Source organism: Orcinus orca, chromosome 3 (genome assembly GCF_937001465.1).
Source record: "Orcinus orca chromosome 3, mOrcOrc1.1, whole genome shotgun sequence".
Lineage (NCBI taxonomy): Eukaryota > Metazoa > Chordata > Mammalia > Artiodactyla > Delphinidae > Orcinus > Orcinus orca.
In genome coordinates this window covers 126493858-126511420 of record NC_064561.1, presented here as the reverse complement: position 1 = coordinate 126511420, position 17563 = coordinate 126493858, and the positions used below count along the sequence as shown (strand labels likewise).

Genomic DNA, 17563 nt, shown 5'->3' with positions numbered 1-17563 from the left:
TGATATCTCCTTGTAGTTTTGATTTGCATTTCTCTGATAATTAGTGGTATTGAACCCACACTGAAACATCATTGTCTTCCAAAGTCCATATAACACATGCTTTGTAATTATCAATATGTTTTTTAATTAATTTATTTATTTTATTTATTTTTGGCTGCATTGGGTCTTCATTGCTGCACGTGGGCTTTTCTGTAGTTGCAGCGAGCGGGGGCTACTCTTTGTTATGGTACGCGGGCTTATTGCTGTGGCTTCTCTTGTTGCGGAGCATGGGCTCTAGGCGCGCAGACTTCAGTAGTTGTGGCTCACGGGCTCTAGAGCGCAGGCTCGGTAGTTGTGGTGCACGGGCTTAGTTCCTCCGTGGTATGTGGGATCTTCCTGGGCCAGGGCTCGAACCGGTGTCCCCTGCATAGGCAGGTGGATTCTTAACCACTGTGCCACCAGGGAAGCCCCTATCAATTTTTTTGTCATTCTCATGAAATCTCAAGATGACCTTTCGAGGAATCAGCCTAGATAGATCCTCTGAAGGAGCAAAGTCAGCCTGCCCTTTCAGAATTCTGCCTTAACGCTGTTCGTCTCCTCTTTGGTATGCTACGTGTTGTAATAAGATGGTGTTGACTGAAAAAAATGCACAACCTAAAAGTTGAGAGTTATGTTTTACTTGGCAGACAAAACTGAGGATTTTAGCCCGGGACACAGCATCTCAGATCACTCTGAGAAACCGCTCCGAAGATGCAAGGGGGGAGCCAGGATACACAGGAGTTTTTGCAACAAAGACCAGGTAGTCGGAACATCAAAACATTACTGTTAATGAAAGAAAACCAGCCATCTCAAGTTAAGGAATGTAGCACTTTTCTGTGTATGGGAAGATGCAAGAGTCTGGGCTCCCTGAAATCATTCCTTTGATATGCACCTCAGCTCTCTGGGGCCAGTATCCTGTGATTTGTCACCTTGAGTCTCCTCAGGGTGCACTGTCCGGGGGTGGCTACAATGTCTGATGATTTGATGGCAGGCATCCTGCCTCTATCCTGAGTTCCCTCAGGGCTCACTCTTGGGGCGGCTGTACTGTGATGGCTTAATGGCTGCAACATCCTTTGTTTACTGACACGACAGGCAATATTTTTCATTCACAATGGCAAATTCCATCCACAGAGAAGCCTGTGAGACTCCTCAGAGAGACAGAGGAGAATGTACCTCTTCCAGCTCTCTTTATCATAAATGCACATCTTTGTGCTTTATTTCATGAGAGAATTAAATGGAATTGAGCTGAGTTGAATTTCACAATCCACCTAGTTGCTTTTGCCAGAAGCCTGATATTCATTCTAGAGTCCCTCTTTCTTCCTTTATGTTTTTGTATTCAACAAATAGCCATCAAACACCCACTCTGGGGCTTCCCTGGTGGCACAGTGGTTGAGAGTCCGCCTGCCATTGCAGGGGACACGGGTTCGTGCCCCGGTCTGGGAAGATCCCACATGCCACGGAGAGGCTGGGCCCATGAGCCATGGCCGCTGAGCCTTAACGTCTGGAGCCTGTGCTCCACAACGGGAGAGGCCACAACAGTGAGAGGCCCGTGTACCGCAAAAACAAACAAACAAACAAAAACAAATAAACACCCACTCTGGGCAGGCACACTACCAGATCCTGGAGAGACAATGATAAGTGGGGTCGCTACTCCATGGAACTTATGACACATAGGTAATCACCAAGTATATACTGAAAATGTGCTATGAAAGACACCCATGCCTTAAAATCAGGGCCCCTGATTTAGTTGGGCAGTGGGGTGGGATCAGGTTAGACTTCTCTGAGAAAATGACATTTGGGCTGAAACCTGAAGTTGAAAATAAGTTAGCTAGGATGTGTGTGTCTGTGTGTATCTCTGTGTGTGTGTGTGTGCATGTGTGTGTTTGCAGGTGGGTGTGGCAGTTAAGTAGACCTGACTGGGCAGGTGAAGAGGCTAGGATAAAGTCTTTGGGGAGAGAAAGAACATTCTAGTTGCTGCAAGGTCACCATGGTGGGAGTTTGGGCAGTGAGTAAGGTGTGGAGCGATGAGGTTGGTGATCTAGACAGAGGCCAGTCTTTGGAGGATATGTTTTTTTTATTTTAAGGGCAAAGGGAAGCCATTGCAATATCTGTACCCTTCTTAAAATATTCCAAATTTGAAAAGATCATTTTATGGACTATGGTCAGGTGACACACTGGATATTGCAGCAGTTTAGGGTTAAAATAATGTTTTATGAACTAGGATCGTGACAATGAAGTTGGAAAGAAATGAAGAGATGCAGGAGATACTTTGGTAAAACAGAAAGGTCTAGGTGATGGGCTAAATATGAGAGGCAATGCAGGAGAGGTTCTAGTGAAGGATGAGTCCCAGGTTAGTGGCTTGCACTACTAAATGGGACCCTTCTCTGAGGCAGGGAACATCAGAGGAGACTGCACCCCGACATGCCCTGTTTTAGTCTCAGGAAATCTCTCCAGCTGCTCTCACTGGGTTTGGTTCCTTGCATGGGAGGCCATGAGTGGTCAGTCTCCTTTCGCCGGAAAGTGATCAGTGTAACCCCAAATGAGCCTAGATTTTACAAAACAAAAGCCAGGAAAGGGGGCTGTCTTAACGCAACATCTCTTTTTGGTCTTTACTACACAAATGCCTCTGAACAAGGACACATAAAAACTTTTCTAAATGGGGAAGGGAAAATGCTGGGAGAAAAAAAGACACTGGGTAGTAAAAAATAAGTAGGAGGACTGTGGGATACATGGTCCTTGAACTCAGAGGAAAAGTCATCTCTCTGATGATAATTCCCAATAGGTCACATCAAATTAATCACAAGTCCTATTGATCCTGCTTCCTTAATGGCTTATAAGTTAATCCTGTCACCCATAGCTTCATTTCACTGTCTTAGTTCAGAGGGGTGGTGTGGTTCTCATTATGTCATTACCTGAATTGCTGTAGTAACAATCGTATCAGGATTGCGTTTGGCTGCATGAAACAGAAACCCAAACACAGAGTCTTAACCAAAGAGAAATTAACAGCGCAGAGCTGGTGCAACAGCCCAAGGAAGTTACCAAGGACAGACCAACAGCCTCCTAACTGCATTGCAAGTGGGAGGAGTAGTGAGAATGCAGGGCAGCATCTTATCAGGAAAGTAAAACATTTCTAGAAATTCCCAGCAGAATTCTACTTTTGCCAGAACTGTTGTCACAGCAGTTTCAAGGGAAGAGAGAAATAATAGATACTTAGCAGTTTTCTTTTCATTTTTTAAAATAAGGATTGGATAGGGCTTCCCTGGTAGAGCAGTGGTTGAGAGTCCGCCTGCCGATGCAGGGTACACGGATTCGTGCCCCGGTCTGGGAAGATCCCACGTGCCACCGAGCGGCTGGGCCCGTGAGCCATGGCCACTGAGCCTGCATGTCCGGAGCCTGTGCTCCGCAATGGGAGAGGCCGCAACAGCGAGAGGCCCGCGTACCACACACAAAAAAAATAAATAATAAGGATTAGATAAAGATGGATAAAGAATAGGTCACTGATAGCATTTGCCACAGAGGCCTAACTGGTTTCACTGTTGCTAATCCTGCCCCTTTGGGCAAACCTTCTCCCTGTGACTGCTAGAGGCATCATTCTCAAGTCAGATTGCATCATTCTCTTGCTTAAAATACTTCAGTGGTAATCCATGGCTTTCAGGATAAAATTCCAACTCCTGGCTTAGCACACAAGGCCCTCAGGATCTGGCCCCCGCCCCTCTCTCACTGCATCTCCCCTTTCTCTTCTGCAGGCCTCACTGCTCCAGCTACTCCTGCACATCCCAGAACTGACGACGCTGTTAAAAATCCACACATTTGTACGCTCATCACCGTCTCTCCAGCATCTAGTAGTGTGCCTGCCCGGAGTGCGCACTTGACAGCTCTTTGTTGAATACAGAAAATAATAAAAATAAAATAAAATAAAGGAAGGAAAGAGGTAGCTTAGAATGAATAACAGGCTTCTGGCACAAGCAACTAGGTGAATTGCAAAATTCAATTCAGCTTAATTCAGTTTAATTCTTTTATGAAATAAAGCACAGGGATATGTGTATGCATGCTAAACAGATTTGGAAGAGGTACATTCTCCTTTCCTCGGTTTTCTGAGGACTCCCACAGGCTTCTCTGGGGATGCAATTTGCCATCGTACTATAACATATGTTTTTAAATTAACAATAAGGTTTTTGCCATCTTGATAAAAATCTCAAGGTAACCTTTTGAGGGATCATTCTACCTAGAGACAGTCTAGATTGGTCCCCTAGATGAGCACATTCAGCCTGCACTTTCAGAATTCAGCCTTGACATACAATTCATCTGCCCAAGTGGGCTACTATTATAGCCTTACCTGGATTACCTTTCCCCTTTCCTTCCAAGCTCAATCCTAGTTTTCTTCAGACTTCAGTGGGGGTGTAATTTCTTCCCAGAACTATTTCTGGGTCTCCTTTTCCTCTCCTAGTGTTTCCCGAGTTTACCTCTGTCTTAGACGGCACTTCTCACACTACCTTCTTGTCATTGGCTTGCTGGGTAGTGAGCTCCTCAAGGGTAGAGGCCGTGTTTCACTGATATCTGTTCTCAGCGGCATGTGTCGTCAGCCATTGTGTTCTGAAGGAGTGAATCCAGCCCCACCTGGAATCATTGCTCTTCTGTAGAGTAGATGGATGTAGAGAGCCGTCCATGTTGCTTATATTTAACAATCTCCTTTCCTGAAGGAGAAGCCAGAAAGTGAGAGACGATGCTTCAGTGGGGATCTTTGGAGTAGTTAAGAGCTTCAAACCTCCTTTTCCAGAGAGTGTTTTCCAAGCCAAGTGGGAAATAAAACTTTCTTGAATCTCACTTTCTCTCCTTACATCGTATATCCAGCCTTGGTGGAAATTCCAAAAGGTAATAAAATAAATAAAGCACAAAGAAACAGAAAGAGAGTTTGTGCCATGAATTCCTACATTAGTGAGAAGTGGGCAAACATTGTCCCTCATTCATTTCTAAAGACTTCACAGCCTGTTTTGGGCTGAATGCTTGTGTTTCCTGTCCTCAGTTCATAAGTTGAAGCCCTAACCCCCCAGCGTGACTATATTTGGAGTGAGGAAGTAATTAAGGTTAAATGAGGTCATAAGTGTGGGCCCTGATCGAATAGAATTAGTGTCCTCATAAGAAAAGAAACCAGAGAGCTCCCCCTGCCCACCTGCACAGAGGAAAGCCCACATGAACACAAAGAGAGAGGGTAGCCATTTGCAAGCCAGAAAGAGGAGTCTCACCAGACACAAGATTGACTGGACCTGTAGCCTACAGAACTGTGAGAAACTAAATTTCTGTTGTTTAAGCCACCTAGTCTATGATATTTTGTCATGACAGACTAAGACACAGCAGACTAAGACACAGCCCTTGGAATATACTTTCTCCACAGTGAGTATTCAATAAGTATTTGTCAAATGTGCACATATATAATGATATACCTATAAAAAAAGTTTAAAAATAGCTATCTGTGGGAATTCCCTGGTCGGGGAACTAAGATCTTGCAAGCTGTGTGGTGCGGCAAAAAAAAAAAAAAAAAAAAAAGGTACCTGTGAAGATTGTGACTATGGGTGATTTTCATTTTTGTTATTTATATTTGTATAATTTGAACTCTTTATGGGGTAGGTATATTATACTGTAAAATTTTTTTAAAGCAATTTAAAAGTCATAACTAGCTGGTTTGATATGCAGAACAGACCGGGATGTAATCATGGGTCTTGGAGACAATGTTCTGGACCTTAGAGCAGCAGACACTTCCTGTGTGGGCTGCACACGATGTCTCCCATCAAGGCAAAAGCATCTGTGGGGGTGAATTTCCCGAGAGTCTGCTTAGAGGTACTAGGAAGGAGAGCGCAGGTGTGAGCTCTGCAAGGCTGGGGTCAGTGTATATTCCCAGCACCTAGGATAGTGGCAAGTGGTAGCGAATATTTATTTGCTGAGTTAAAAAAATGTCCATCATTCTACTGGTTAAATATGAAAAGAGTAATAAATATTTGCAGGACAATCAAATGAATGACTCAAAGGCACCTTAGGCTTAAAGTGATTATATTTCTTTTGAAATTTGAGAGTGACAATATCTAACAAAAGAGTCAAGTTATGGGGGATCTTGATAGGGAAACGAAGGAGAGTGGGGTGTGGAGTGCACAGTTCAACCTAGCTTTGTGAATTACTGAGCTACTGTCTCTTGTTCTCTTCAATAAGTTTTGTCCATGTCCAACAGCCTGTTCTTATGAGGCCAGGACAATTGTTTGGAGGCTCTAAGATTGAAATTAATGAAACTGTCCACTCCAGAAGATGCTGCTGACTTGTTGAAACTTGAGCCCAATAGACTTCAGATTTTGATATAATATGTGTGCTAGGAACCTCTTGTGGTAACTCTGTGTACTTCATCTTTTAGCACCTAGAAAACACACACACACACACACACACACACACACACACGCACTCAGAAGTGAAATGATTATTGTTATTTGGGGAACAAGCACAAATTTTTTTTTTTAACATCTTTATTGGAGTCTAATTGTTTTACAATGGTGTGTTAGTTTCTGCTTTATAACAAAGTGAATCAGCTATACATATACATATATCCCCATATCTCCTCCCTCTTGTGTCTCCCTCCCACCCTCCCTATCCCACCCCTCTAGGTGGTCACAAAGCACCGAGCTGATCTCCCTGTAAGTGCAAATGTTACATGTTAAAAATGTAGAAGTACAGATGGTCAGTAAACGTCTAAATTTTTTTATATCTTTATTAATTAAAGAAATGTAAAGGGTGTGTACACGGGCATGTGCGTGTGTGTGTGTGTGTGTGTGTCTGTGTGTGTGTGTGTTTAGTACTGAGTTTTAAAGAGAGTCATACCCAGTACTGGGATGAGGAAAATAGGCGTTAGGCATTCCTTTAGGCTTGGTGGGAGTGTACACTGACATAACAATTAGTAAATTAGGTCTTAAAATTGCTTTAAAATGTTCACATTCCTAACCCAGTAGGTCTACTTCTAGAAAGTTTTCCAGTGAAAATGATTGAGGGAGTTCCCTGGCAGTCCAGTGCTTAGGGCTCCGAGCTTTCACCATGGCCCTGGATTCAATCCCTAGTCAGGGAACTAAGATCCGGCAAGCCAAGCAGTGCAGCCAAAAAAAAAAAAAAAAAAAAATGTTGAAGACACAAGTAAGTTTTTCATATTTGCACATTGTATGGCACAAAGGGGGAAATGTGCAAAAATAGGAATATGGTTAAATAAATATTTCCACATAAAGGAATATTACTTAACATTTAAAATTGTGTTTCCAAGTAATATTTATTGACATGGAAGCATATAATATAATGCTTATAATTAATGCTAAGAGAAAATTCTAATTCGAAAAGATACATGCACCCCAATGTTCAAAGCAGCACAGTTCACACTAGCCAAGACATGAAAGCAGTCTAAATGTCCATCGACAGATGAATGGATAAAGAAGATGTAATATATGTATATATATATGTATATATACACAATAGAATATTAGTCATGAAAAAATGAAATTATGCCACTTGCAGCATGGATGTACCTAGGGATTACCATACTAAGTAAAGTAAGTCAGACAGAGAAAGACAAATATTATACGATATCACTTATACGTGGAGCCTAAAAAATGATACAAATGAAATTATTTACAAACAGAAACAGATACACAGACATAGAAAACAAACTTATGGTTACCAAAGGGGAAAGGGGTGGGGGAAGGGATCAATTAGGAGTTTGGGATTAGCAGATACAAACTACTATATGTAAAAGAGATAAACAACAAGGTCCTACTGTATAGCACAGGGAGCTATATACTCAATATCTTGTATTAAATTATAATTGAAGAGAATATAAAAAAGAATATACATATATATAACTGAATCACCTTGCTGTACACCAGAAACTAACACAATACTATAAATTTTTTTACTTCAATAAAAAATACAGTGCTATGAGAGTAAAGCAGAATTACAACTGTAATACATATATATCTATACATACACACATATGATGCAGACAGATGAAAGAGAGAAAGAGAGAGAAATAGAGAGACAGAGAAGCTGGAAGGAAATCCACCGATATGTTAATAGGAATTATTTCTGTTGGGAAGTGTTATGATTCATTTTCAATTTCCCTTCCTAAACCTTTCTGTATTTACCAAAATCTAGACAATGAACATTATATTAAAGAATTATGCAAATCATACACATATATTCTTATTACAAAACATTAGTTTGACTTTAATTGTTTTTTAACTTATAGAGGTACTACATATATTGTTCTAAAACCGGTTTTTTCATTGTATGCTTTGGAGCTATTTCTATGCTAGTACTAATAGTTCAAACTCACTTTAATGAATATAAATTTTTATTTACAGAAAAAGGTATAATTTAAAACTGCAACTGTATTCATTGCTATCAGTTCAGTTTCAGATACATCCTTTGGGGTGGAATATCTAGTTCCACCAAAGAGGATGTGAGAGGTTTGATGAGGTCATCCATTTCCTCTCTAATGAGAATCTAAGATTCTATCTTAGAAAGAACTGCACTGCCTAGTGAGCAGATAAAGTACTTAAAAGCAGGCATCTCTGCTGCGACTTGGATAAGCGCTCAGCACGTTGTTTAGGCTCCTTTGTGAAGCTGGAAGGTTAGAGTTTGCAGTTACATGAGTTCCTTAAAGGAGAAGGTTGTATGAACCTAAAGCAGTTTGGTTGCAACTTGCAACAAAAGGTATATTATTTAATGTAGCGGAAACTAGAAGTAAGAGCCCCTCTCAAAAAACATAGGTAGATCTTTAAAATTAAACACACACACACAGAGTAAAATATTCAAGCAATATAAAAACATCCTCCTACCTCAGATCCCCAGTCCACTCTCCAGAAGGAACTGTTAGCAGTTATTGATGTATTATTCTAGAAGTATTTTATTTTATATCAAAGTAGTGAATACAAACATATATCTCCCCCTCTTTACTAAAACACAAGTGGAAGCCTACTATATAAATACTCTTTGGCATCATGCAATTAAAAAAAAATCTAACAATGTATCTGGTAAATGTTTTTTTTGTGTGTGTGTGTGTGTGTGTGTTTTAAAAACATAATGGGATTTCAGTAGGATTTTAAAAGATAAGTTGGGGAAATTTACATTTCTGGCAATACAATTGATATCCTGGAAAATGCTTCTGCTATAGAATACCTATGAATGCTAAATAAAATGCAATATATATATATATATATATATATATATATATATATATGGATCCAGAGAGATGAGTGAGTGCTGAAAGGTGCTGCCCTAAGGCATCTGCTTACCCTGTATGCCACCTAGTCCATGATGTATGGATGCAGTACTTAAGACTGCTTGCTGTTTCTAATATAGCAGAATAGTTGATGCTGTCAGAAAGTTTGAAACTCAGGCAAAACAGAGATTGATCTGTTCCTACTGAATTAGAGTTTCACATCTTTTACCATTGTTTGAAAAGAATTACTAGAAGGGTACATAGTTTGTCAGATTAATTTTAGTGCATGGTAGTATTTGATGTAGTTGTGTTTTCCTTAAGCATTTTGATTTCCTTTGTCATCAAGTGGATTTATGATTCACTCCATATTTCTCTTGTTAAAGTGCCTTTTTTTCTGTATTATACTCTACTATAGAAGGTAGTTTTAAGAAACATAAATGCCACTCCTGTTATAAAATCTTTTTTGTTTGCTTTGGTTTTTAATTGTGGTAAAACATACATAATATGAAGTTTACCACTTTACCATTTTACCTTTTTTTTGCTGCACCACGCGGCTTGTGGGATCTTAGTTCCCCTACCAGGGATCAAACCCAGGCCCTCAGCAGTGAAAGTGCAGAGTCCTAACCACTGGACCACCAGGGGATTCCCTCATTTCACCAGTTTTAAGTGTACAATTCAGTGGCATTAAGTACATTCACAATGTTGTGTAACTATCAACGCTATCATCCAAACTTTATCACCTAAAACATAAACTTTAACACGGAAACATAAACTCTAATCATAAGCAATAGATCCTCATTCCTCTTTCCCCCCAGCCCCTGGTAACCACCATTCTACTTTTTGTCCCTATGGATTTGCCCATTCTAGATACCTCATTTAAGTGGAATCATGTAACATTTGTCCTTTTGTGTCTGGCTTTTTAACTTAGCATGGATGTTTACCCTTATCGTAGCATATATAATCCACGTATTCATCCACGATGAAGCAAGCAAGGTTCATCCGTGTCGTAGCACGTATCAGAACTTCAATCCTTTTTATGGCTAAGTAAAATTCCATTGTTTGTATATACCATTTTGTTTATCCATTCATCTGTTGACGGACACTTCAGTTGTTTCCATATTTTTGGCTATTGTGAATGATGCCGCTATAAACACTGACATACAAGTATCTGTTTGAATCCCCATTTTCAGATCTTTCGGGTATGTACCTGGGAGTGGAATTGCTGAGTCATATGAAAATTCTGTTTAACTTTTTGAGGAACCGCTAAACTTTGTGAGTGACGGCACCATTTTACATTCCAACCAAAAATGCACAAGGGTTTTAATTCCTCCACATCTGTCAATATTTGCTGTGTTCTCTTTTTTTTTCTTTTTGTTAAGTAATAGCCATCCTAGTGGGTGTGAAGTGATATCTCATAGTGGTTTTGATTTGCATTTCCCCAATGATTAATGATGCTAAGTATCTTATTGGCCATTTGTATTATATTTTCTTCAGAGAAATTCAAATCCTTTGACCATCTTTTGGTTTTTGTTTGTTTGTTGCTTGGCTGCACCACATGGCTTGCAGGATTTTAGTTCCCTGACCAGGGATCGAACCTGGGACCCCTGCAGTGGAAACGTGGAGTTCTAACCACTGGACCACCAGGGAATTTGTTCCTTTGATGATTTTTTAATTACATTGTTGTTTTTTGTTGTTGTTGAGCTTTAGGAGTTCTTTATATGTTCTAGATATTAACCTCTTACCAGATATATGATTTGCAAATATCTTTCTCCCATTCTATGGGTTGTTTTTTCACTCTCTTGATCATGTCCTTTGATGAACAAAAGTTTAAAATTTTGATATAGTCTAAATTATCTATTTTCTCTTTTGTTGCCTGTGCTTTTTGTGTCATATCCGAGAAACCATTGCCAAATACAATGTCACAAAGGTTTTCCCCTGTGTTTTCTTCTAAGAGTTTTATAGTTTTATGTCTTATGTCTTTGATTTATTTTCAGTTAATTTGTGTATGTAGTATAAGGGTCCAACTTCACTCTTTTTTTTTTTTTTAATTTAAAAATATTTTGGCTGCATTGGGTCTTCATTGCTGCATGCAGGCTTTCTCTAGTTGAAGCAAGCAGGGGCTACTCTTCACTGTGGTGTGTGGGCTTCTCACTGTGGTGACTTCTCTTGTTGTGGAGCATGGGCTCTAGGCACATGGGCTTCAGTAGTTGCAGCATGCAGGCTCAGCAGTTGTAGCACGTGGGCCCAGAGCACGTGGGCTTCAGTAGTTGTGGCACTCGGGCTTAGTTGCTCTGCAGGATGTGGGATCTTCCCGGACCAGGGATCGAACCTGTGTTCCTTGCATTGGCAGATGGATTCTTAACCACTGCGCCACCAGGCAAGTCCCAACTTCATTCTTTTGCATGTCAATATCCAGTTTTCCCAGCACCATTTGTTAAAAAGACTGTCCAGGGCTTCCCTGGTGGCGCAGTGGTTGAGAGTCCACCTGCCGATGCAGGGGACACAGGTTTGTGCCCCGGTTCGGGGAGATCCCACATGTCGTGGAGCGGCTAGGCCCGTGAGCCATGGCTGCTGAGCCTGCGCATCCAGAGCCTGTGCTCCGCAACAGGAGAGGCCACAACAGTGAGAGGCCCACGTACCACAAAAAAAAAAAAAAAGACTGTCCATTCCTCATTGAATGCTTTTGGCATCCTTGTTGAAAATCAATTGCCCATACATGTGAGTGTTTATTTCTGGGCTCTCTATTCTAGTCCATTGGTCTATGCATCTGTCTATATGTTTGTACCATACTGTTTTGATCACTGTAGCTTTTGCTTTTTTTTTTTTTTTTGTGGTACGCAGGCCTCTCACTGTTGTGGCCTCTCCCGTTGCAGAGCACAGGCTCCAACAGTAAGAAAACTCATATTCGTGGAGGAGGAAAGTCCCCCATAAAACTGTTCATAACCATTTTTAAAGAATCGTTGCCATAAATAATGTTCCTGTCAACTTAAATGCAAAAGCCTCCACCCTATCTTCATCATATTCAGTCTTTCCCAAACAATCATCACAACTAGACCTGAGTACATGCCCTTCAGATGGTCTGTCTTTCGGGTCAATGTAAAGCTGTTTTCAATGTTCCTTAGATGCTTTAAGAAAACTCATTGACATAAAGCAGAATCTCTTTGGCTCAAAACACTTGAAGATCTCTCCTTCCAGGTAGTGCTAGATGCCACCAGGCTTAATGTAAATGAAAAGTGTGCTTATTGTCGGCCATGATCCAAGAAAGCTGAGATGAGGAATAGAACTACTGCTGTGGGTGTGGGTGTTGGTGAACCTAACATCATGATTCTGGATTAATATACACCTAGTAATATGACTTAAAATATACATAAAGCTAAAATTAACATCAGTACACGGATCAGTTGAAAAACTCACAGTGGAAGATTTTTCTTTTTCAAAGAAAAATATTGAACTTTATTTTGCACTTGAGGTTCCGTTGTGTCTTTAATGAATTTCTGAAGTTATAATACCTAAATAGAATTAAATGGGATATTTAATATAAAACTAAATTTACTTTCTTCTTTCTTACAGTGGAGGATTTTAATATATCACTCAATAATTCTTTTTTTAAAAAATAAATCTATTTATTTATTTATTTTTGGCTGTGTTGGGTCTTTGTTGCTGTGTACAGGCTTTCTCTAGTTGCAGTGAGTGGGGGCTACTCTTCATTGTGGTATGTGGGCTTCTCATTGTGGTATGTGGGCTTCTCATTGCAGTGGCTTTTCCTGTTGTGGAGTATGAGTTCTAGGCACACGGGCTTCAGTAGTTGTGGCACGTGGGCTCCATAGTTGTGGCTCACGGGCTCTAGAGCACAGGCTCAGTAGTTGTGGCACACAGGCTTAGTTGCTCCATGGCATGTGGGAACTTCCTGGACCAGGGCTCAAACCCCTGTCCCCTGCATTGGCAGGCGGATTCTTAACCACTGTGCCACCAGGGAAGTCCCTCTCAATAATTCTTAAATCAAGTATACAAAAAAAAAAATCAATGAATATATAGAAGAAGATGTGAAGAACACAAATAAGTCAATATAAATATAAACTCAATGCCCAGGATTTGGAGAATATGCATTTTTTTAAAAACATCTTTATTGGAGTATAATTGCTTTACAATGGTGTGCTAGTTTCTGCTTTATAACAAAGTGAATCAGTTATACATATACATATGTCCCCATATTTCTTCCCTCTTGTGTCTCCCTCCCTCCCACCCTCCCTATCCCACCCCTCTAGGTGGTCACAAAGCACCGAGCTGATCTCCCTGTGCTATGCGGCTACTTCCCACTAGCTATCTATTTTACGTTTGGTAGTGTATACACGTCCATGCCACTCTCTCACTTTGTCCCAGCTTACCCTTCCCCCTCCCCATATCCTCAAGTCCAGAGAATATGCATTTTTAACACAAATGAAGCAGTTATGTTCTAGATCAGGGTTTGGTAAACCTTTTCTGTAAAGAGACAGATAATAAATATTTTGGCTTGGAATACCATATGGTCCCTCTCTCAACTACTCAATTCTTGCTTTTGTGGACATATACAATATGTAAACAAATGAGTGTGGCTGTATACCAATAAAACTTTATTTATGAAAACAAGCAGCAGGACTTCCCTGGTGACGCAGTGGTTAAGAATCCACCTGTCAATGCAGGGGACACGGGTTCATCCCTGGTCTGGGAAGATCCCACACGCTGCGGAGCAACTAAACCCGCATGCCACAACTACTGAAGCCCGTGTGCTGCAGCTACTGAGACCTGTGCTGCAACTACTGAAGCCCGTGCCCCTAGAGCCCGTGCTCCGCAACAAGAGAAGCCACCGCAATGAGAAGCCCGCGCACCACAACAAAGAGTAGCCCCGCTTGGTGCAACTAGAGAAAGCCCCCACACAGCAACGAAGACCCAATGCGGCCAAAAAAAAAAAAAAAAAAAAAGCAGAAACAAAAAAACAAGCAGCAAGGGAATTACCCGGCAGTCCAGTGGTTAGGACTCCGGGCTTCCGCTGCAGGGGGCACAGGTTCAATCCCTGGTCAGGAGACTAAGATCCCGCAAGACATGCAGCACAGCCAAAACAAACCAAAAAACAAGCAGCAAGCCACATTTGGCCCATAAGTTGCAGTTTGACAACTCCCATTCTAGACCATAAAGCAAGTGTCAATCTAGTTCAAGGACTCAGTCTCATGAAAACTATGCTATTTGACTATAATAAAATCAAATTTTAAATCAATAACAGGGACTTCCCTGGTGGTCCAGTGGTTAAGAATCTGCCTTCCAGTGCAGGGGACGCAAGTTCGATCCTTGGTCAGGGAACTAAGATCCCACATGCTGCAGAGCAACTAAGCCTGTGTGCCACAACTACTGAGCCTGCGCTCTAGAGCCCGTGAGCCACAACTACTGAGCCCACGTGCCACAACTACTGAAGCCTGCGTGCCTAGAGCCCGTGCTCTGCAATGAGAAGCCACAATGAGAAGCCCGCTTACCGCAACGAAGAGTAGCCCCTGCTCACTGCAACGAAGAGTAGCCCCCCGCTCGCCACAACTAGAGAAAGCCCACGTGCAGCAACGAAGACCCAATGCAGCCAAAAATAAATAAATTAAATAAATTTTTAAAAAAAGTAATTCTTCACTATATCTTAAGAAGAATAGGTGAAAACAACAATAGTGGGCTTTTAATGAATCCTCTTTGAAACTCTTATGATAGTTCAGTGAAATGTAAGCATTTTCAAGAGTTCAAATATTTTCCTAGAATTTCCCGGGGCTGTCACTGGAGCTGACTTTTAAAAAAAGGCAAATACCACCCCTAGAGAAGAGGGGTAAATTGGTTATGGTTAAAGAGGGGGAGGTGGGAGGGAGGGTTTCAAAAGAGTTAAGTGTTGGCTAGAATTGGGTCATAGATAGAATAAGAGAACTCTTATGACATCTATTTTTGGATCAACAATATTAAAAAAACTTTGCTTTTCAGTTGTACAACATAAGGAAATCAGCCTAAGACAATAAAATTAGGTTAGACGTTTTCAAAATTCTCTTTCTGTAGCCAAAAAAAAAACCTCACAAAGGGATTATAGCTAGTCCATACAAATGGGTGATCTATTTCATTGTATCAATACAAATGATCATCTTGTTTGTGCAGAAATATATATTTTTAGTAGTAGGATTCAAGTACAAAATAACTTGGAGAATGCACATATGGGTTATTATAAAAATCGTACAAAGAAGTCTTCACCTACAATAAAGATACTTGTTCAGATTGCAGAAAGATGTTCAAACACATATACACAAGGATGTCCAAAACTTACACCCTTCAGTTCTTTCAGGATGAGCCAAAAGGAGGCTTTCAGGTTTAAAAGAAAAAAAATAAAAAAGTTTATTTTGACTGAATGTCACATATGAAAGTAAGTGACTAATAATAACAGAAGCATGGAAATCTAAGCACCATGAAGCCCACTGTTAGAAAAATCCTTCTATTCAGAAGTTCCTTTTGATATGTGCTAGCCATTGTTGTTGCCAGTGAGCACCAATCTCCCCCCACCTCTCCCTAATAGACATAAAACAGACCTCAAATGACGAAGGCAGGGGGTATACTGCCTTTCTACTCTGGTAAGGTTTGTGTGCAATCACATTTTTCATCTCTAGATGGTGCAAGCTGAAAGTAATTTCTCTTTTTCAGGGTTTAGCTACATGAGATGATTTGTAGTATCTTCAGGTTTACTTTTTCTGCATAACCGTATAAAAGGCATTCCTGACCTTATTTATTACAGTTTGCTTAGTCTATTTCTTATATATATGTGTTTTCATATTCTTTTTTCATTATGGTTTATTACAAGATATTGAATAGAGTTCCCCCTGCTATACAATAGGACCTTGTTGTTTATCTGCTTAGTTTATTTCTTAACACATTTATCTATGATCTACAGAGGTCAATAAATACAGAAAAGAAACTTTACTAAATGTGTCCTAACAGCCATTTCCTCTCAGATTCTATTGAGTTAAATTTCTAATGTACAATAATTATTTTAAATGGTCTAAAATATTCTGGGGAAAAAAATTTTTTTTTTACTTCAAATAATAATTACATTAAAATCTAGTAGAATCTCCTTAGAACATAATTCAACACAACAGATTCAGATCTGTTAAAGGTCAAAATATTACCACGACTGGCAAACTTTTTCTGTAAAGGGCAAGATAGTACATATTTGAAGCTCCATTGTAGCCTAAAAGCAGCACCGACAAGATGCAAACAAGTGGGTGTGGCTGTGTCCTGGGATTCCTCTGGGCTGTAGTTTGCTGATTCCTGTTATTTACGGCAAAAGCCTGATTTCTTACGATAAGTCACCGTTGTTTTTAAACACCCCCTCAAAACTGGATGCCTGTGCTCTCTTCAGCAGCACATATACTAAAATTGGAACGATACAGAGAAGATTAGCATGGCCCCTGTGCAAGGATGACACGCAAATTCGTGAAGCATTCCATATTTTTGTAAAGCAATTATACTCCAATAAAGATGAAACAAACAACTAAATAAATAAATTAATTAATTAATTAAAAAAAAACAACTGGATGCCTGAGTCTGTTACAGATTATATTTAGTTTGGGTCATGATATGAAAAATAGTTGAGTTCACATAAAAATCCAGATTTCCATCTTCTCTTGGGAAAAAAAACCCTAAGGACCTAGAAATACTGAGCCCAGAAAATGAGCTGAGGTTGAATATTCTGTCCTCTCCTTGGACGGATCAGGTGCTCTCCAGCTGCTGCTGTTCCCACAGGCTGGCTTGTTCACTCACCTTTCCACAGCGCTGGGCACTGGGACTGAGACCTCTTAGAACTGGAAAACCTCCATCAACTCTGTCCCCTAACACTCTCCCTTATGCCCTTTCACTGACTACCCATTTATCTCCTCCTACCCTGGCCTACATTCTTCTATATTTCAGCTCTCATTGTTTTCATTTAAATGCATCAAAACACCTAGTAATAATAACATGATAGCAATGAGCGATTGTTTACGACACACTTTTGCTGCAAAAATGAAAACAAGAGTTCTTATTAGTAAAAAGTCTTCATTTTGATGAACTCTCCTCATATACATCATAAGAATGAAATAATATTACTATGTCTCAGATACAAACCAGGAAACATTCCAATTAAAAAAAATCTTTATATAAAAAGTAATCATTTTTCAATTTAAAAAGTAATCTTTTGGGCTTCCCTGGTGGCGCAGTGGTTGAGAGTCCGCCTGCCGATGCAGGGGACACGGGTTCATGACCCGGTCTGGGAAGATCCCA

At 40.3% G+C, this 17563-nt stretch overlaps 1 non-coding gene across 1 annotated transcript; it reads left to right on the top strand.

Moving 5' to 3' along the window:
* The first annotated feature begins 16651 nt into the window (after nucleotides 1–16651).
* On the top strand, nucleotides 16652–16758 carry LOC117201701 (U6 spliceosomal RNA). Its single transcript, XR_004483794.1, has one exon. It is a non-coding gene; the product is annotated as a U6 spliceosomal RNA (small nuclear RNA).
* Nucleotides 16759–17563: the final 805 nt, after the last annotated feature.